This window comes from Gordionus sp. m RMFG-2023, chromosome 2 (genome assembly GCF_954871325.1).
Source record: "Gordionus sp. m RMFG-2023 chromosome 2, tfGorSpeb1-WG-v2, whole genome shotgun sequence".
Classification (NCBI taxonomy): Eukaryota; Metazoa; Nematomorpha; class Gordioida; order Chordodea; family Parachordodidae; genus Gordionus; species Gordionus sp. m RMFG-2023.
The window spans coordinates 53,756,870-53,779,422 of NC_088776.1; the positions used below are offsets into that span (position 1 = coordinate 53,756,870).

The 22,553-nt window shown below is 24.3% G+C and overlaps 1 long non-coding RNA gene across 1 annotated transcript; it reads left to right on the plus strand.

The window, feature by feature from the left end:
• Positions 1–259: 259 nt before the first annotated feature.
• On the plus strand, positions 260–5,262 carry LOC135925543 (uncharacterized). The gene is made up of 5 exons (XR_010571672.1): positions 260–283; positions 3,127–3,147; positions 3,291–3,314; positions 5,061–5,081; positions 5,242–5,262. It is a non-coding gene; the product is annotated as an uncharacterized LOC135925543 (long non-coding RNA).
• The last annotated feature ends 17,291 nt before the right edge of the window (positions 5,263–22,553 follow it).

The following is a 22,553-nucleotide window of genomic DNA, read 5'->3' on the forward strand; positions in this document are numbered from 1 at the left end:
CTAATCCAACTAAATTTACAAAAACGATTTTTTAAGAAAAATATATTTAAACATGAATAAATATGAATTAATATGAAATATTTAATGTTTACTATAATATCTACTTCGAAATATTTAAAATATTTTATAAGGAAATTTAAATTTTTTTTATAGTATGTAAACTATTGTTTACAGAGTGCAAAGAATAAATAAATTAAATGTTATTTGAAAATTTTTAAAAATAAAGTTTTTTAAATTATATATATATTAATCTAATAACAAGTGGTAGAAGAAGCTGCACCAGGTAAGGAAATTTTTTTATCAAATTATATTTATAGATATGGAATTTATATCGATTCGGAATTCTCAATTTTGAATCACTAATTTAAGGGCGATTTTTATATTTCTAATTTGACCGTAAATGCACCAACGTGAGTAAGAGTGTATATAAATTGCAAATTTCAAATAATTTTTCCCTGAATTACTGCTAATTTATATTAATTATACTGTAAATTTTTTATATAAATATTATTTTAACAAAATTTCATAATTTTTATAAAATAAACATCAAAAAACTATTATTAATAAATTATAATTAAAAACTGAACAGATAGTAAAAAGGCTAGTTATTAAATGCTGATGTGAGGACAGCTTGGAAAAAGGAGAGTAAGCGGATTGCTTTAACAATATTAGAGGCCGAGCTATTAGTTAAATAAATATATAATATGTCATGCCAGGAATTGTAAAAATATCTCTATATCGACGGTAAACATTTAGTTCTATTATTTAAAAATCACAAATAAAATATAATTAAGTTATAGCAATGGCGCCAAAAAATTTATTGTCAATTATTAACTGTAAAGATGAACACATTTGCAGCATAATTTGTGAATCTTTGTTAAGATTCTTCAGATTGCAACTACACATTGACAGCATGTAGTAGATTTTCTACATGGGAAATTATTCCTAAATAACTCTGCCAATCATTATTGAAAAAAATTTTCAAAATTTCCTAAGAAATATTTTTTTAACGGTTTATAGAATTTAAAAATTCTATGATATCTAATCTGTTATATTTACCATTATATGGTTAGCTATGTCTTTGGATTTTTCACTATTTGAGGGGAAAAAATTTAATAGTTTAATTAAAACGACTTTAATTTTGTTGAAATAGCGGAGAATATTTCCCTTATTAGATGCAGCTGTTAGAATTTCATATGTATGCCCATCTTACAAATCGTCAAAAATTGACCTCCTGTTTAGGTCCTAAAACATTTATGATAGCCCTCCTCATTTTTGTTCTACAAGTATAGTTTTCATTTATATTAGAGTTGTTAAATATTATGGAAAAAGATTCTACCGACATTGTGGATGATAAATATCTATGTGAAGGTTGTACTATAAGATACGGTGTTGTGATAATTTAATGAAACATATTGACGATTAAATTAAAACCCATCCATATAAAATTATAATCTTTGCAAAAATAATTAAAATATAGACAAAGAATTATTGAAATTTCTTTTATTTATTCCTTGTTATTTTAATTATTTTTTATGGATGGGTTTTAATTTAATCGTCAATTTCATTAAATCATCACAATACTGTAAGTGATTACAATTGCCGCAGCTGTAGTTGCATTTGTATATTATGTATTTAAACGTGATAAGTGATAATTAAGCGCCTATCCCTATTATGTTATACACACACGGTAGATTTCCAATTGCAGTTGTTTTGCGGGACATTCGCAAATAATATATTTTTAACTGTAAAATTAAAATCGTTTTTTTTTATAAAATTTTATCTTGTTTACATTCTTTTATATTTAAAAAAGATCGTTGGTTTTTTTATAAATTTATATACTTTAATAAATCAAGATGTTATTTTATTTTGAAAAATATTTACCGACTTTGTATTTATATATACTAATTATAAAAATAATACGCGGATAGGCCATCATTTTTTTTAGCAATTTTTATATTTCTACCGCAATTTTTATATTTCTACCACAATTTTTATATTTCTCTCGCATAATACCAAATTTATCCCGCAATTTGAAAATTCTGCTCCTATTCTGTGATATATTATGTAGATTTTTTTGCAAAAATATAAAAATTCCATTCTTGAAAAGGAAGCCAGTTATTGTGAATATATAATGTGGATAACCAAAATGCACAAATTTTATTTAGATATTTGCTAACTTAATTAGCCTTGTTAGTCGAAATCAGCTCATTTTGGCCCATTTAAAGAAACTGCCTGTGAAGATAAGGAGTAACCATAATTTTCCATTTATGGGTCCCGCTAAATTGATATGTACTCTGGCTAAAGTTTGGCTTGAATAATTCTATTACCTTTTCGTTAGTTGTATCCATAATTTTGTATTTTGTTGGCAGGGGTACAATTACGACTCTATTCTAAAATATAATTGTTTTTATTGGGCTCTAAAATATTTATAATAGATTGTTGCATTCGAATGATTCCGGGTTGTTTTTCTTGCAGTACGTTTAATTCTTTGATTAATGAAAAGATATATCCATTATTCATTGATAATTGTTCTATATGGGTGTGTATGTATTATCCATTGTGATAAATTATGCAGAGATTCGCTGTATGGTATATCATACTTCCGTCGAGGGTAATCGTGACAAGCAGTCAACATTCCTGTGTTTATGGGTGTTTTTAAAGATTACGGAATATTTAAATTTATTTAGGAATAATGCCCACTATCAGTATCGGTGATAACAGAGCTATTTTTACGTTTTAATAACTACCAAGGTGAGGTAATATTAAACCTATTATGGTAGAAATTTATTGATGATTAGATGATTTATAGTATATTTTTATATTCATTCTTATAAGTTACGGAAGGTGTCAGGAAAAATTCTTTATTAGTGCTCTCAATTGTAGATGAGCCTTTAAGTTATTCAATATTTACTTTTTGATCCAAAAACGCTCATCTATTTTATTGTTCTTGTCAAATATTATATTAGTGGTTCAAGGTTTAGTACTATAATAGTCCTAATTTTTACCGGCTCGTGATATAAGGAAAAAGAAAAATATTATTTTTTTAGATTTCATATATCATTTAATCAATAATTTTGGTAGAAGATGTAATTTATTAATTTTATATATCTGCTTATTAAACAGTGGCGGGAGAAATGGCTCCAGGTAGGAATGCTTATAAAATAAATTTTATTTACTTTACCTATAAAATACATTTTTATAAAAAAAAAATGATTATTATAATATATAAATTTATAAAAAGAACGAATTTTCAATAGAATTAGATAAGTGTTTCTTTTTTTAACAAGTGGTGGCTGAAGGAACAGTTGCAGGTATATAATATATTTTATAAAAAATAGTCTCATAAAAAAATACCAGCTATTTTTTATCATGATATTCATTACTAAGGAAAAAATTACAATTAATCTAAATAAAATAGTTGCATTCCAATTTAAATATATTGAATAGAGATACCTAATTCTAATTTTAATATTTCAGATTAAGGTTTTTTATAATATATATATATCCAATATTGTTTCTTTCAATTTTTTATTATTCATAAATTATTGATATAAATATATGACTATCATTTGGGAATAGCTAATTAAAAAAAAAATTTAAGATAAACGCATCTTGAGAGTTTTCTATTCATATAACTGATATCCCAAGACAAAGGGAACATAACGCGCTCTAATGCAATACTTTTTTTAATCAATAATAAATTAATGTAGTTTTTGGTAGCATACTATTTTTTTTAACTAAAACATTTTATATCTATCTTATTTAATATTTTAATAACTACTGAAGAGATGGCTTGGTGAATAAATTTAGCAAATATCTTACTCTAATTGTTTTTGTTTCTAGTCAGTCTATTTCAAACCCACATTCATTTCCCATAACTCAAAAAATGACTTTCCTTTGATTATGCTATCTTGTTATGGAAGTCGATGCCTCATAGCTTGAAATCAATAGACAGAAGTATTTTGATAAGCAGCTGTAGCTCGCGGTTTTGAATATCTATTATCTAGCAAACTAATAATCGTTCTCTCTTCACTTGCTCTCTGGTTTCAGAACTTCTATCGACAACAACGGAAAGCACAATTTACACTGTAGATCATGTAAAGGCTAAACTAAATCCTCAAGCAAAACCAATGTAATTTTCTTATCCTACGAATTTTAAAATCATCCGAATACCTGCAATACTTGAACCACTATAACTTTTAAATCAAATGGAAAGAGAGTTTATGAAATCACTCTGATCCTATGGAAAAACCAATTTTTTGTTTGGAAATATTCTGGTATAAATTTATTAGCTCCATCCAACTAAACTTCAAACATTCCAGAGCAAAAAGAAAGTCTGAAATTTCAGAAGATCATATCTTTAATACAATAATAGCTACATCCCTATCTTCCTTTATTGAGACTGCATTATCTTTCTCCAAAGATTTAAGATCTTACTTCTGCGAGCTTACTGGCGATCTTCAAGAAGGTCTTCCTAAGACAGGAACTGGTCATAGCGATCCTTGAAGCACATTATATAAACTTCAAGGGCAGTCTTCCCTCCAAAGTTCTCAGCTAGACTAGTCTTCCATAGGTTTTACTTCTCTATTTTTTAATTATTTTTTTTATAATAAAATATTTATTTTTTTGATATAAATATTGTATATTCTAAATATTTATTAACAAATGAGCTTTGAAGTTTTATAGGGTAACAAGCGTATTCCCAAATAATTTTGAAAACTCTTTAATTCAATTAGGCTCACCTATTTCATGGTTCTTGTCAATATACATTGTATTAGTAGTTCTGGATTTTGTACTATAATTTTTAACTGCTGGAAAAGGAAAAATATATTTTTTAATTTCATATAACATTTTATCAATAATATTGGCAGAAGTTGTTATATCTAGGAAATAAGATATTTTACTATAACTTATTAATACATTTTCTTAAAAATATAGAAGAATGATATAAATAGAAGAAATAAACATAGAATAAATAGATTTTTATTAGGAGTTAGATATCGTTAATTTAGAGAAGATCTATTTTTTTTAATTTTATATATCTTTTTACTAAACAGTGGCAGGAGAAATGGCCCCAGGTAGGAATACTTATAAAATAAATTTTACTTACATTATTGATAAAATTTTTATAAAAAGTTGATGATTATAATTTCAAAATTTTACAAAAAGAACTAATTCAATAGAACTAGATAATTGTTTTATTTTACATTATGCACATATATTTTTGTTAACAAGTAGCGGCTGAAGGAATTGGTGCAGGTATATATAATTTATTTTATAAAAAAGTAGTCTCATAAAAAAAATACTCGCCTTTGTAAAATATATCATATTCATAATTACAATTAATCCAAATAAAATAACTAGCATTTTAAATACTTGAATATAGATATCCAATTTTAATGTATCAGCCTATTAGCTTTTTTATGATATATATCTAACAATATTATTATTTATTTCTTTCAATCTTTCATTTATTTATAAATTATATATATAAATATAGGACTATCAGTTGGGAATAGCTAATTTTAAATTTTTCTTTAGGACAAACGCGTCTTGAGGGTTTTTTATTTATGAAACTGATATCCCAAGACATAGGGAACATACATAACGCGCTAATAATAAACTAATGTAGTTTTTGATATCATATTATTTTTTTTAACTAAAACATTTTATATCTATCTTATTTAATATTTTACTAACTATTAAAAAGAAAGAAGACAAATTAATAAATTTAATATTAAATAAGAAAAATAACTAGTTCCAATTTATTAAATAAATATATAAAAAATTGCAGTATATTTACTACATATTTTTCTATTTATTATAAAATATGTACCGCAAAGTAGCAAAAATCAATTTTATTATCAAATTTTTAATTTTATTTTAAATTTTTTATATTTATATTGAGGGAACTAGAATGATAGTTAAATTATATTTAAATTTGAATCTTTTTAGAGTATATATTATTCTTTTCCATTTCGCGCTAATCTAACCAACTGAAATATCAAATGTGGTGAGTCATTGTTTATTATACTAGATAATATATATCAAGTATAGTTCAATTCTAAGAACTCTTTTATCCTATATCTATGCAAAATCAAAGCAAAGTTTTCTAGTACGATACTATAAATGATAACTGCTTTTTTAGATATAAATACAATGGCCGATGATCTGTAATTCTAAAAATATAATTTTAGAAACTTTCATAATTTTTGATGCCTAATTGAATCAATAGACAATAGTTTGGAATCATTTCCATCCATAGTAATGAATGTAATAGCAAATATATTTGTTAAATATCTAACTAAACTGTTGTGAATATGGATTTTCATAAATATTGCCTCACATACATCAATCGTTCTCATTTTCGACTAATAAAAATAATTCAATAAATTTTTATGGTCAGCATACTATTTGTAATTTCGAATATTCCCATATTAAATAATAGGCATATTTATAATAACAACTCTCAATTTCTTAACTTTACCGCCCAGGACGCACTTAATAATTATATATAGTATGTGCTTCGTTTATTATAATGATATGTACAATCTTTCTTAAGAAATTTTAATGAGTCATAGGGAAGACCAAGGCTAGGAGGATAAATTTTTGTCAAAATTATCATAACCCCGAAAATAATGATTGTTTACCAATTGATTACTTAAACATTTACCTATAAATATGGACTGTTATATTTTTTTAATATTTAATATTTAATAATTTTTTCTCCAAAAAAGATTTAGTAAATAGTTTTTAAATAGATGCTCCAAACTTGTGTTAATCGGATCATCAATGGGGCTCGTAGAATTAATCGTTTATTTTTATATTTATCATCTAATACTTTTAAATATACTCTTTATTTTTCAATTTCCATAAAAAAAATATTCACAGTAAAATTTTTGTTTTTCACAATATATATATAAAAATCAATTAATTCCATCTCCATTTTATAAAATCACCGACTGTATAAAATTATTAACATCAAATTAAAATAATTTCTTTTCATTTCAATAAAACATGAACATTAAAATTTATCTCGTATAATATATTTATCAAAAGTCAAAAGTAAAAAAATAAACAAAAAAATACCAAGTGTTTTAATATCAATTCTCGATAAAATAACTAATAAATAAAATATATTCTTTTTGATTGACATTTTATAATATATATGTACAAATATATATCATAATAATACAAAACTACAGTTAATAGGCTATATTATTTATATAATATTATTCACAATTATAACATCAATTAGCAATCTTTTTTGCATAAGACTCATGTCCCCAAACTATACATATTCTGTATTAAAACCAATCTTCAAAAATATGAAAATTTTATAGCTATTTACATATAATATAAACATTAAATTAATTTTTCAACAATGTGTTTCTTTGATTTAATTTCCGCTGTTTAATAGAATCTACTTCTTGAATGGGGATGAGATATAGCTATAATTTTTTTAATATCTTTTTAACAGATAAATTATAAAAGTTTTACTTCATGAAATTAGATTTTATTTTCCTCCTCATCATCAAATATTTTATTATCTTGACCTATCATGGCATTGGGGGAGGGCAAATTCCCCCCCAAAGCCAAAAATGCAGATTCCGGATATATTTTTCAAAAATATTATTGTTTATATTAATTTATATTTGTTAATATTTATTCGTATCTCATATTAAATATATATTATATTACATTTATTATCACATTCATTAGTTATTTTATCAATTAATTTCGATTTCAAGTTTTCCGGCGTAATATTTACTTATTATTTTCAAATTTTTAGTGGCGTAATATTTATCTACCATTTTCAAATTTCTAGTCAAATAATAATTATTTCTGAAACTTCTGGTCCAACAGGGAAAAAGAAATTGCAACCTTGTTTAACGAGATAGAGCCTCTTCCATCAAGCACTAACAGCTATTAAGGAGTTAGAAGAGCCAATTATTTGCTATTACTGAAATATTACAATGGCCTGAAAGAAATATTTCCTCAGAAGCAAGAAAATTATTGGATTCAATGCTTATTCCAAATTTTATTTCTCATTAGAATGTATTATTTAATTATACAACTATTTTAAGTATTACTTTTCAAAAACATGACAATGATTTGATTAAGAAGATGAGAATAGCGGAGAGCATTTTATCAGAACTCAAGGAAATTAGGGCTAATGTTGATGAAGAATTTCATATTTTATATTTTATTGTTGAGTCAAAAGCAGAGCTATACGTGTTTAATATTTGTCTCCCTCGACAGCAAGGCAAGCTCATCGTTAAAACATTAATATAGGATCAGTAGAAGAGTTTATCTTAGATGCAGATACATTTATAACCCAAATAAATGAATTTTTAATATATCATGCAGCACTTACATCTGCAAATATTACTTCCACAAAAGCCTTCCCAACCTTTTTCATATGGTGATAGAAAAAAAATATATTTGTTAGATTTTTATTATGAAGATGTTAAAGTATCTTATGATGCCTTACTAGCTGAATAACTATGTTTATAAGATTAACTATAGTTGATATAGTCCCAAAAAATTCTATGGATGCTCTGCATTATTTCAAACACATTTTAGATTTTCCCAATGTATTAAAAGGGTTTATAAACTCTTCCCAATAGTAAACTAATGAGAGAACACTCTCTTTTTTAAGAAGAATAACAGAGGCCTGCAGAAGTACCATTTGCAGGGCACGGCCCGGATTTTTTTTTAAGATTTTTTACGCTATTTTTAAAAAAATTTTTCTCGGCTTTTTTTTAAAATTTACCGGCTCGGCCCGGCTTTTTTTAAAATAAAATTTTCAGGCCCGGCCTGGATTTTTTAAAAATAAATTATATTTATTTTTGATTTTTATAGCTAATAATAACGATTTTAAATATAGGCTGTTTAAAAAAATACAGCCCGGCTTGGGTTTTTTTAAAAAAATTTAGGTCCGGCCAGGGTGTTTTTTAAAAAAAAATTTGGGCCCGGCCTTGGTATAATTAAAAAAATTAAAATATTGTCCGGCCCAGGAGCCGGGCCTGCAGGTCTCTGAAAAACATACCAAGAAGTACAACATGTGAAAGTAGATTGAAAGGTTTGGATTTTTTGAATATTCATAGGCATTTGACGACAAGAAAGGATGAGATAATTGAAAAATTAGCTCAATTCCAACGAAGATTGGATTTTACATTGTAAATATATAACATACAAAATACAATTATTCCTAAGAAACTTTTTGTGTAAAGGCTCAAAAAATTCAAATTTCGATTTTGGGTCATTTAAGTGATTCTTTACATATAATTTTTTTATAATTCACATTAATTTAAATAGGAATAGTTATTAGTCCTAATAGATTTATGCTTGATATTTTTAAAAAACAATAATATTTCTCAAAAAAATTTATTATCCCCCCCCAGACCAAATTCCTGCGTACGCGCCTGCATTGCTAGCCATTTTATATTTTTTATAATGTCTTAAAAGAATTATAATAGGTATACCAAATAAAATAAATCGTAAATTCACTCAAAAATCTAATTCTATATTAGATACAAAGACCTTTATAGAAAGGATTCCTTAAAACTACTTCCATATCTCTATTTATCTCAAATCGCCTATCGCTCAATTCTGCGATCTCATCATTCATAACTCCCAGTGATGATCTTCTAACAGCATCAATTGAAAGATGGAATCTACTTTCCAAAGACGGTTATATATTTCCAACCGAAATCTCTAATAAATCTATCATCGAACACCTAATAAAGAAATTACAAAATAGGCTTAACCCTACCGATATTAGCGATATACAACAATTACAATTTAACGATAAATACGGCGGACATGAATGGCTCGAAGCACTTATAAGCCAAACCTTAGATAATCTCTTAACCATTTACCAACTGAGAGTTACTATAAGATTTAGACTTGAATGTTCGCTTACACAGTCAAACACATGTCACCAATGCAGCATACCTGTTCTACCTAATGCCAGACACGGCCTAAATCGCAGCCGCAGCCAAGGTCGCCATCTCCGGCATAAAGCAATTAATAAAATCACCCATAACGCTTTTAATAAGGCTAAAATACCCAACATCTTTGAACTCTCAACCTCTCATTACAGGACGGCCTCAGACCCGACAGTTTAACCTGCACCCCCTGGTCCAATGGAAAATCTCTTATTTGGGACGCAACCTGCAGGTCCTCCTTTCCTTCATCAATTAATTCAAACCTCTTAGGTAAAATGAAAAAATTAATAAATATTCAAAATTAAATAACTTTATATTTCAACCAATAGTCATATCAACAAACGGCAATTTTTCAGTCTACATATTTTTTTTAAAAAATGTATCAAGAAAAATTTTTAACATAACAAACGAAAATCGCGAATCCTTATTTCTTTAACAAAAACTCCAACTAGAAATTTTTAAACACAAATTTACTTGTTTTTTAGATACATATTCATTATAAAATTAAGCTCTTTTTAGAGCCTTCGATATTTATAATATATATTTTTTTTTTATTTAGTAATTTTACATATTTTTATACTTGTTTTAATTTAGTGTTTTATCATTTTTTAAATATTTAAATAAATACATTATCATTTTCAAAAAAAATGTACATAAATTTAATCAATAATATGTCAATCACAATATATATATACGAAGGTTTTAGTTTGCAGAATATTATATTAAAATTGAAATATATTATAAAAATTATATTGATAAATTTATATAATAATTCATTTTATATAATAAATTTATAAATATTATATTTTAACCTGTAATAGATGTCACTTTTCACGTCAAAAACATGTCATAATAAATAAAAAAATTTAATAGCTAAATAATATAAATTATTTTTTTCCCAAATATCGATATCATAGAATTATATATAACATAATTTTAATTTACAATCGCTACTGGTTTTAAAATAAAATCAGTTGAACTGACAAACCCTTACGCAGACTACACTTTTCCCTACTTAAATTTAAAAAGACTTTTACCTTTTAGGCTATTTAGAGGAAGCTAAGAATCTTGCTGTTTAGAAATAAGACACTAGGCAGGGCCTTAAACCTTTTTTTAAAATAAGTTATATTTTTTTTATTGTATGTTAAGTTAACCCTACAAAATAGATATATATTAAATATTTTACAACAAAATTTTTTTTAAATTAATTTAGTGTTACTGGAAATATGTAATATTATTATATAATTTTATGAATAGATAAAAATTAAACAAGTTTTTTAAGTATATAAAAAAAAACTTTAAAAAAAATTCTATATATCTTTATATCTATATTTTTTACGGGCATTATCATAATTTCCCTATTCCTGTGTAAATTAAATCTTTAATTATTTATATTTCACAAGTATAATTGGAAATTTTAAATACAATTAAAAATTAATTGTATCATTAATTAAAATTATTTTGAGGTAAAGATATTTAGGCCCAGCAACATTAAGACTAGTCCATATCCACGGATTATGGACATTACCAGTAAAATGTATAACCCTGTTTTACACGCAATATTGAAAAATATTGGATACAAATATTTTTCTACTCAATGTACTTATCTAAGAGTAAAATAGTATTTTTATTCGATTAATATGTGAATTTTAAAACAAATACAAAAAATTGTTAAATAATTACAAAATTAATGATTAGTTTAAAAAATTTAATATATTTAAATTTTTTTATCTACTAGCAAACTTACTTATTCTTGAAAAAAATAGGATTTATTTACCAGATAATGATAAAAATTGATAATCCATTCCATACACATAAAATAATGAATAATATATATTATACTAATTTAAAATATATAATTTTATATGTTATATTTAATTTGATTCATTTTTTAGTCGAATGGAGTAATAATAATTTTCATCATTTTTATTTGATGATTGAAATGGTTATATACAGGGTTTTCCGTTGTTTTAGAACAGAAACTTTTATCGAGAACACAAAATACGTAAACTTTTATATTTTGTTCTCATTCAAATTCGAACAGCACACAAAATAATAATAAAAAATTGTCAGTACACAAACTTTTATCCTTCTTTCTAAATAAATCCTCATTCAAAATGAACATTTATAAAAAATCATTTTTATATTAAACTTATAATTTATTCATTAAAAAATTCAAATAATTTTGTGAATCAAAGATATTGAATAAAAATATATTTTATATAAATAATCTTAAAAAAATAAACTATAGCTCATTTAATCATATGAAAAAATTTATTTATTGTTATTTTAATAATTAATAGTATTAATGGCTATCAGCAATGATTTATATATTAGTTTACTTAAGAATGATATCCTTGACTAACTGATATCTTTAGATTTAAAAAAGGGAAAAAATATTATGCAATAATTTTATCAAAATGCTAAATTATAATTGTTTACCTCAGCATTTGTGAAAGTTCCAACTAATGTAATTGATGGCTGTTAACTCAATATTTTGCTAATAGATTCCAAATCCTTCTGTCATCTACGACAAATATCTTTAGGATTGCATAATATTTTTGAATAAAATATTGAGTTAGTCATTTTTTAGTTCAAAGAGCCATTTAACAACGCTACAACTAATTATGCACATGCGATTTACATTTTTTAATAATATTTATTATATTAATGAACATTTATTTTTGATGTTTTCATTATAAAACATTTATGGTTATTTTAAAATAAAATATCATTTCCAACCTCCTTCAAAGTTGATTTTATAAAACTTTCAAAATCTTATAAGGCTAAATTATGCTCTACATAAAAAAATGAATATTTCTTTTTATTTGAGTATTCTTTCCTATAAAAAAATCACATTTATTTTTATTCAATAAGTTTACAGATATTCTTTTTTTTTAAAAAAAAGATTATTCCCATTATTATGTTAAGTGAAAGTGTAAACATAATTAATTTTTTTATAAATGTTTAGTTAGAATTTGTTCAAGATCGATAAAAATAGGGGTTTTGACACCTTTTTAAAATTGTTAAATATGATGTTCGAATATAGGATAACAGAATATAAAAAATGTTGTTTACGTATTTTGTACTCTCATAATAAGAGTTTCGATTCAAAAACAACGGCACCTTGTAATATGACCAAGACAATATCCGATATTTTAAAAATATTTGGAAAAAATATGTTTGATTTACCTCTCTCCAAAAAATTATTAATGATAGATTAGGTATTACTAACACCATTTTTATTTTAGTTACTCAAGAAGATACCTTAATCTTTTAAATTTAATATCATCAAAACGTCTGAGTTTACTTTTGTGCAAAACATGTTTCATTTTTCTATCTCAATTTATTTATTTCTTTTCCCTTATATCCTGACAAATTTTATCTTTTAACCTTTAGTACTCACAAGTAAAGTTATTTGAGTTTCCATAGTAATCATATTTTATTTCTTTGTCATTTGCAAGTGATAATATAAAGATCGGTAAATATAATTCATATATAATAAAATTAATGATTAAAGTGTTTATGTGATATTTTAAAATAATATTTTATTTAAACATTTATATCATCTACTATATATATTTATTTAGACATCAAAAATGCGAAAAAAAATTTTCAAGGAAAATAAACTTGAGGAATAAATAAAAAAATTAAAAATATCTGTAGGAATATAAAAGTCGTTAGAAATCTTCTATAATACAGTATATATTTTAAAATTAACCAATAGGGATAATATTTAAGGTCAAGAATTTATGTTATATTTTTGATCTTGCATCTATATCCATTGTGCTAATAATTTTAAGAATTGTAAAAAAAAATTACCTCGGTATTATTATGCAGGTATCCTGATTATCGAATAACATTGGTAATCGGGCTGGTTAGGACAAATTTCTGAGATATATTTAAATAAACTTTAAAAATTAATTATATAGCTTATATAGTATAGTACAAAGTAAGTTCCAGAAATTTTGTTCATTAAATAAACAGTGCAATAGCTTCAATCAAAAATATTTTTTTAAGCAAAAATTTATGCCAAAAAGGGTCTTTAGGGATATAAAAAAATAGGGGAGGGGTGGGATTAATATTCTATTTTTTAGAGGGTATGAATTTTGGGGAATTTTTTGGTACCTTATATTATTTTTTTACGAAAAGATATTGCGGTTAATTTTTTATTTTATTGTGGGATTACTCCTGGCTATATTTAATACAAATTATAGTGTCAGGAATCTCAAATCTTTACATGATTTGAGGCTTTATGAAATTAGATTTAAATGAGAGTGAAATTATAATGACTTTAGACGATTGGATAATAAAATATAAATTATAGCTAAAAATAGAATCAATAAAGTATAAATAAATTATGCCTGAATTTAGAGTCTTCAAAAATTAGAAAATATTATTAATAAACCTTTTGGATAAGTTTTATATCTCTATTATTTAGAAATAATTTATTGATTAGATAACAGCTTCTTATATTTTTTACATTTTGGGATAAATTTGCTAAAATAATATTTTCAAATCATATAACATACATAGGTTCCGACAATGTAATTTATATAATAAATATGGTTAGTAGTATGCTCCCAAGTAATATAAAAAATAAAGACTGAAATATATATATCTAAAAAATAATAATTTATACAATTACAAAAAATTTGTTAACGATTCAAGCATATCTAAAATTGAAAATTGTAATAAAGCTTTATTATTAATTTTGTTATTTATTTTTACCCTATTGTGAGTTGTTATTTAATAGATTTTGAAAAATATGTGTAAGACTGCCTCTTTAGAAATGACTGTAATAGCATAATGTATTGCAGGTTACCATCTTAGATTCCTATTTTTTTAAATATGAAATTTCAATAAATCATCATTTATATTTTTTATTATATGTTGATTAAATATTTATATTTATAAAATTGTTAAATTATACTTTATTTATTTATTTAAAGATTATTGCCTATAAACACTGGAAATCAAAAATAAATATTATATTATTATATTTTCTCATTATGCCTATTTATATTGGAAATTTAATGTAATTGTACTAGTTTAAAAAAATTATAATTTCAATTTTTTTCCACCATTTTACATTTTTCATTTATTCTCTTTTTCTTCACTTTGATAATAATATTAAATAATAATCCTTATTGACTTTAGCTTATTGTGAAATTTTTTAAAAAATTGATAGCCATTATTTTATCAATACCATTTTAATCTTTTACTTGGTGATGGATTTAATAGATTTATTTCAATATTTATAATTACTAAATAAATTATGATTACTTTATAAACAAATACCATTTATTTATTTATTTGATGATGGATTAATTGATTAGTTTCAATATTCATTTTGGTAATTACTATGAATTATAATTATATTTTAAACATTTATTTGTATTAAATTTTGTATTGCTTTTTTTATTGAGTATTATTTTAATAACAACTTTTTATATTGCTTCCTTCATTTTTTGTAAAACCTCTTTAAGTTAAATTTGCAATATAAAATTATGGTTAGCGGCTTTAAACTTTATATTTTAATAAGAGAGTACGATTTTTCCCTCAGATAGCTTCATGAACATTTTTTTTAAATTTTAAGCGTCAGGAATGTTCAAGCATAAGTCTAAAAAATAGAATTGTAAAATTTTAATTATTATGCTCATCTTTTTTTTATATATCACTTTTTAATTTTATGGCATAAACAGAGGATTTATAAATTCAGAATTTCCTGTATTTAAAAATTAAATACATATAAATTAAGGTTTCTCTTTCGCAGGTTCAAAATATTTTTGAATTTAAAGATTCAACCATCTTTTAAGATAGTTTTTTTTCGTTCCAATGCAAGTATCTCTGTTTCCTCATGAGAGTTTTCTTTTGCTTATTTAAAAATAATTCCCGCCTTATATGTTTTTTAAATTTTATATAGTTTTTTTATATACTTTATAGTTTACATGTTTTTTATATTTTATTATAGTTATATATGTTATTTTTAATTCATCTTTTTAAAATAGATAATAATTTTTAATCAAAAATAAAAATTAAATAAAAAAAATATATAATTTTCTATGAAATATATAAAAGCCGTGTCACAGTGTCACAATTTATAATATATATCAGAAATAATATAATCTATGATAAAATCCATGTCAAGCTGAATATTTTTATCTTCGAGCCCCACATTTTGGGAACAACTACTTATAAGTAAAACATTACCTTGATCTTTATCAAGATGTGCGCTCGACAAACTCCGCATCATGTGGATTATTTTCATCATCAAGCCCATTTTGGGAACCACTATCTAAAGGTAATGCATTAATTATAATAACATTTAAAATAATTATAATGTTATTAATTTTTGTATCCAAAAATATTTTTTACTTCATAAAAAATGAGATTTTTAGAAAATCATTACCATTTTCATTGTTTCAATAAATTCTTTTAAATTGAAAAGAATATATTTTGTTTTTAATATGAAATTATTTGTTGTTACAAATTCATATACAAATATATTTACAATAAAAAATTTATATAATATAATATTATTACCCTTATCAACTATTATTTTCCCATCCAGGGGTTCAACATTCCCCACCCCCTTTCCTATCCGACCTTTTATGGTTCCATGCATGAACCATTAAAGCAAAAGATTTCGAACCATTTGTTCTCTTTTCATAATTCCTTTTTTGTTTGAGCTGAGCTATACCAATATTTTTTATATCAGCTGTTATTTTCTTAAGATAAGACATTTTTATATCAGCCATAAAAGGCAAATATATTTTCAATTTTGTTTTGTAACTAAATAATAATTTAAAAGATAATAGTAAAATTATTTCTACTGTAAGAGGACGTCGAGGTTTCTGACCATCAGGTCTCTCCCCATCAGCGGGAGACTCCCGCGATTTTTTGGTTTACACGCAGACATCTTTCTTCCGCAAAACTACCGCAATTGGAAATCTCCCGCAAAAATCTACCGCAATTTTTTAATTTCTCCCGCAGTTTTTTTTATTAGTATTTTAACATTTTTAATATATAAATTATAATTTTGAGAGACTTTAATTGATGATTTTTAAAATAATTTTATATATTTATTCGAAAAACATGTTCTATCCTGTTTTAATTATATCCAATAATAAATCAACATCATTTCATTCATATAAGTCAGTACAGGGGAGTATATCAACATCGATTGCAATACAAAAATATTTTCACATAATAAATAATACAGATGCAACTACATTTGCAGAAATCGTATACATCTATCATGTAGTTCAACATTCACACAGCTATATCATCACAATGTGGGTCGAATCTTTTTCTCATGATATTTAACGTCCAATATAAGTGTAAAATTTACTTGTGGCAGAACAAAAATGAGCCGTGCTATCACAATTGTTTTAGTACCTGAATCCTAGAGGTCAATTCTAGACGATTTGAAAGATGGGCATCCATATTAAATTCTAACAGATGCATCTAATAATGGATATATTAAAACATTTCCCTTGATCCTTCGCTATTTCAACAAGAATAACAATATTCTCATAAAACTGTTAAAAATTTTCCTCGAATAGTGAAAAATCCAACGATGTAGCTAGCAACATAATGGTGAATATAGCTGATTCAGGGATATCAATGATTTGCGTGTCAGCTTTCTGCGCTGATAATGCCTCTGTAAATTTTGGCAAAAACCCAAGTTACCGAATTGAGGCAGCACAATAATGAATTAATACCAATTGGCTCTATATGCCATATACTCCATAATTCTTGCAAGAACGCAATAAATTTACTATCTGTGGATGTCGAAATAATTGTGATGAAATGTTTTAATGAATTTAGTCATCAACTAAAAGAGTTAATGAATTAAAAGAGTTGGTGAAGTGGTCTGACAATGGTGTGAGTTGTTGCGATATATACCTATCAGGTAGTTGTCATTAATACCTGCCATCGATAGAATTTTAAAATTTTACAAACACTTAAAAATAATACTTTTCTTAAATAAAGATTTTAAAAGCTGTCCTAAAATTTTGAAATATTTTTTCGAGTATGAAATGGCAGAAGCATATTTGGGATTCGATTCACATGTAGGAAATCTACTTCATCCAGTTAATATTCAGTTGCAATAAAAAAGATTCACAAAATCATGCTACAGCTCTGCTACAGTTAAAAATTGATAATAAATTTTATGGCGCTATTGCTAAAAATATTATATTAAAATTTTCAAATTATACTTTAATTAATACATTTTTAAATGAAGCAGATATTTTTATTAAGACAATTTTAGAATATTTACAATCAAAATTTTATTTTAATAACTCTATTTACAAATGTATAAATATTATGACCTTGGAACAGAAACCATAATTGATGGTTTTTATAATTAATAAATATATTAAAAATACCGAAAGACATTGATTTCTTGTTTGAGGTAATTCTCTCTATTTTTTATGATTCGCCAAAATACATAAAGTTAGATGATCTAAAAGCAGAGGAGAAATGGGTAGAATTTTTTCGTATAAACGATAAATCATGCTTCTGTTAGAATTTCATATGTATGCCCATTTTTCAAATCATCAAGAATTGACCTCCTGGATTTAGGTTATAAAACATTGATGATAGTTTTGCCCATTTTTGTTCTACAAGTATAGTTTTCATTTATATTAGAGTCATTAAATATTATGTGGAAAAGATTCTACCAACATTGTGATGATAAGTATCTCTGTGAATGTTGTACTACAAGATAATTGATTACAATTACCGCATCTGTAGTTTCATCTGTATTATTTCTTATTTTTGGAGTACCTTATTATGTATTTAAACGTGATACGTGATAATTATGCGCTTATCCCTATAATGTTATACACACACACGGTAGATTTTCAATTGCGGTCGTTTTACGGGACATTCGCATAAAATTTATTTTTAATTTTAAAATTAAAATCGTTTTTTTTATAGAATTTTATCTTGTTTACATTCTTTTATATTTAAAAAAGATCATTGGTTTTTTTTTATAAATTTATATATTTTAATAAATCAAGATGTTATTTTATTTTGAAAAATAGTTACCGACTTTGTATTTATATAAACTAAATAAAAAATAATACGCGGATAATTACGTCAATTCAAAATCCCGTCTGAAGGCCGGGATTTTGCGGTCCTTCGGCCTGCAAGGAAATTTTTTTAGCAATTTTTATATTTTTCCCGCATAATACCAAATATCTCGCGCAATTTAATAATTTTGATCTGGCAACCCTGTTTCTGACCATAAATAATTCATAGAGTGAAAATCCCGCGGAAGAGTGCATGCAAGAATTATAGGTGCCACACACCCTACTTAAGCATCTGGCCAGTCAGTTAGGATATCCAAAATCGATTTTGCTATTCGATTCTGGATTGTTCTATTAACTCGCTCAACCAAACTATTTGCTTGTGGGGATAGGCTGAGGTTATTTTCTGAACAATCCCACATAAATACAATCAATGGCTTAATGATTTATAATTATTAATAAATTGCACTTAATTTAGACATATAATTTTAGTTGTATAAAATGTTAATATCCTAATTTTAATAAATTAACTATTCAAAATTTAAAAAAAATATATATATTATAATTAAAGTATCTGACTACTTTCATCGATAGTATAAATAAGTTATCATTTACATTGTTAAATTTTATATTTATGATAATATTAGGCGATGTAAAAAATAATAAATTATGTGATAATCTAAATTAAATTTTAAATGTATAAATAGCATTTAATAATGCCTATATGTAAAATTTTAATAAAATTATATCAAATGTTCTTACGTATAATATATAAACACAATATATTTATTAAGATAATTTAAAATAAAAAAAATAATTGTATCTATAGTATAAAATAATTTATCTACAATCTTAAATTTATAATATTATATTGCTTTAAATATTTTTCAATAATTTGAAATAAAAAATATACTTACATATATATAAACCTAATGTACATTAAGATAACTTAAGTTAAAAATATACTTACATCCATAGTATAAAATATTTTACTATAATTAATTTTATGATTATATTATATTGATGAAAAAAGATATACAATCAATGGCCTGAGTATTTTTTAATATGTTAAAAAAATAATAAATTGCATTTAACTTAGAATGGCTAATTTTAATAAATTAATCATGACTTTAGCTAAAATAATATGAAATGTTATAATCTAATTTAATAAATTATAATTATCCCAAATTTGAAAAAAGAAATCAAATATTCTCATATATTTATAAGCCCATATATATTAAGACAATTTGAAATAAAAAGATATCAAATATTCTCATAATTTATAAACCTATATATATTAACACAATTTGAAATAAAAAGATATCTTAATTTATTTTCGCCTATAGTATAAAATAATTTATCATCTATAATCTTGAGAGAGGTGCACTTTCTAATAAAGTTAGACAACATTCATTGGAACTTTAGAATTTTAGGAAGTCATATATATATATTAAAATTATAGATAAAATGAATTATAAACTAAAAAATACATTGTTAAAATGCAGGAAAAATATAAAGAAAAAACAGAATTTCAAATTAAATTGTATTATATAGAAATATTTCCAATTTGACAGCTTCATTAAAATCTGACGTTTTAAATTTGAGACAATTTAAGCTATTAAGCATAAAGATTTTAAAAAAATCCATGAGATTTTGACTATTTAAATGGCCTCCAATGTACTTGAAGCCATAAAATCAAAACCTCATGAAATCACTTTCACACGGTATTAGCCGTGAGATTTAGATTGTGTGATATTTCGAAATCTCATGGTAATCACTTTCACACGTTACACCGGGCCTAAAAATATTTTTTTTTAAAAATACCCAGTCCAGGTTGTATATTTTAAAACCTAATATTTTAAATTGCCATTATTAGCTATAAAAATTAAGAATAAATATAATACAATTAGAAAAAAATTCGTACAGACAGGCCGGGCCTGAGAATATAAAATCCGGGCCAGGCAGTTAATAGCTCTGTATGTTTCTGATATATATTATAAAAATTGTTTATATTTCAAGATTTTCTTTGAGACACCTAAGTTTGAGTTCAAACCGGTTTTTACATTGATCAGAATTTGAGTCGGACCATGCACTATTTCAATTAATGTAAACAAAATTTTATTAAAATCAACTATTAGATTTAGTAAATAGATATAGTATTGCAAATTTTATAGTTTTTACGACTTTTAGGAGTTGTTAAAATAAAAAAGTGTCAAATATGGCAGCTAGACTCTAGAACAAATTTGTGAACCATAATGTTGAGACGACTCGTCACCTATTGTTGTGATTTATAAAAATTTATTTGCTTCACTATTTTTATCTATGTGATATTTGGTAAAATGTTATTTACATAACTTATGCTATTTTAAAATCAATATAGTAATGTAGTAAAATACGTTCAATATACTATTTATAAAATTGTTTGACTTTTAAAAAAATTAATAATCCATACACTGCTATGACAAAATAGATGTGATAGACATTGTAACTTTGATTCTAGATACCGAAAAGGGTTTTACCGATTTTTTATTTATTTTTCATAGGGCCGCCCAATTTTTATTTAGTTCAAGGTCTAAAGACGGAAATCTTAATTTTTAAAGCGTTCTATTAACGTATAATTTGATAAAGGCATAATTATGAAGTTAATTAATTTCTAATAATCCAGTATAACTTTATTTTCCATTTTAATTTTAAGAATTTTTTAAAAATATTTTTTAAGCCTATGTCCGACCCTGATTTTTAAAAATTTTAAGCCAGAACTTGAAGCCGACTAGGCTAGTCGATTTTAAAAAAATATTCTTATCATTAAATGATGGGTAATGAATATTGTTATATGAAGCATGGAATTATTATAAATATTTTTTAATAAGTCATCATATATTGTATTTGGGAATTAAGAATTAAAAATATTATATTTATAATTGTTAGCATTTTATAGATTATATGGGAGCTTAATGTTCCGGGAACGTTCTCACAATCACTATTTACTTAAGGGGTTTGGTTTCCATTTTTAAAAAAATTACATTCCAAGTTCCTGGTTTAAAAATCTTATTTGTAAATCAAATTTATTCAATAATCTTTTTTCTCAGTAAGCTAAAATTTAGATTTTTAACAGTAAAAAATAACATAATTGAATATATTTTATTTAACAATATTTAATTAAATTCGTTTTAAAATAGTAGTCAATGTTTGCAATTCTTGTTGAGTACGTTTCATATTATTATTAATTTTCTATTGAATCTTGTTAATTTTTTAAATAGTATGGGTATAAAAATGTAATAATACTCAAATTCTTATAGAAGAAAATATCGTTTTTATTAGTGACTAATGAATTCAGGAATTCAAAATTAAATTATTCACTAACCATTCTCAAATTTATAATCTGGAGTTTAAAGTTTTTTTTACTGAGAATTTCAGTTTTATCTTTGAGCTATTAAATATTACTCTTTAAAAAAACAAATATTCTTACCCGAATCAACTTCTTCTACCACTTGTTAATAAAATAAAACATAATATATTATTCAAAAATTTCCTCAAACTTTTTTTGAACTGACGA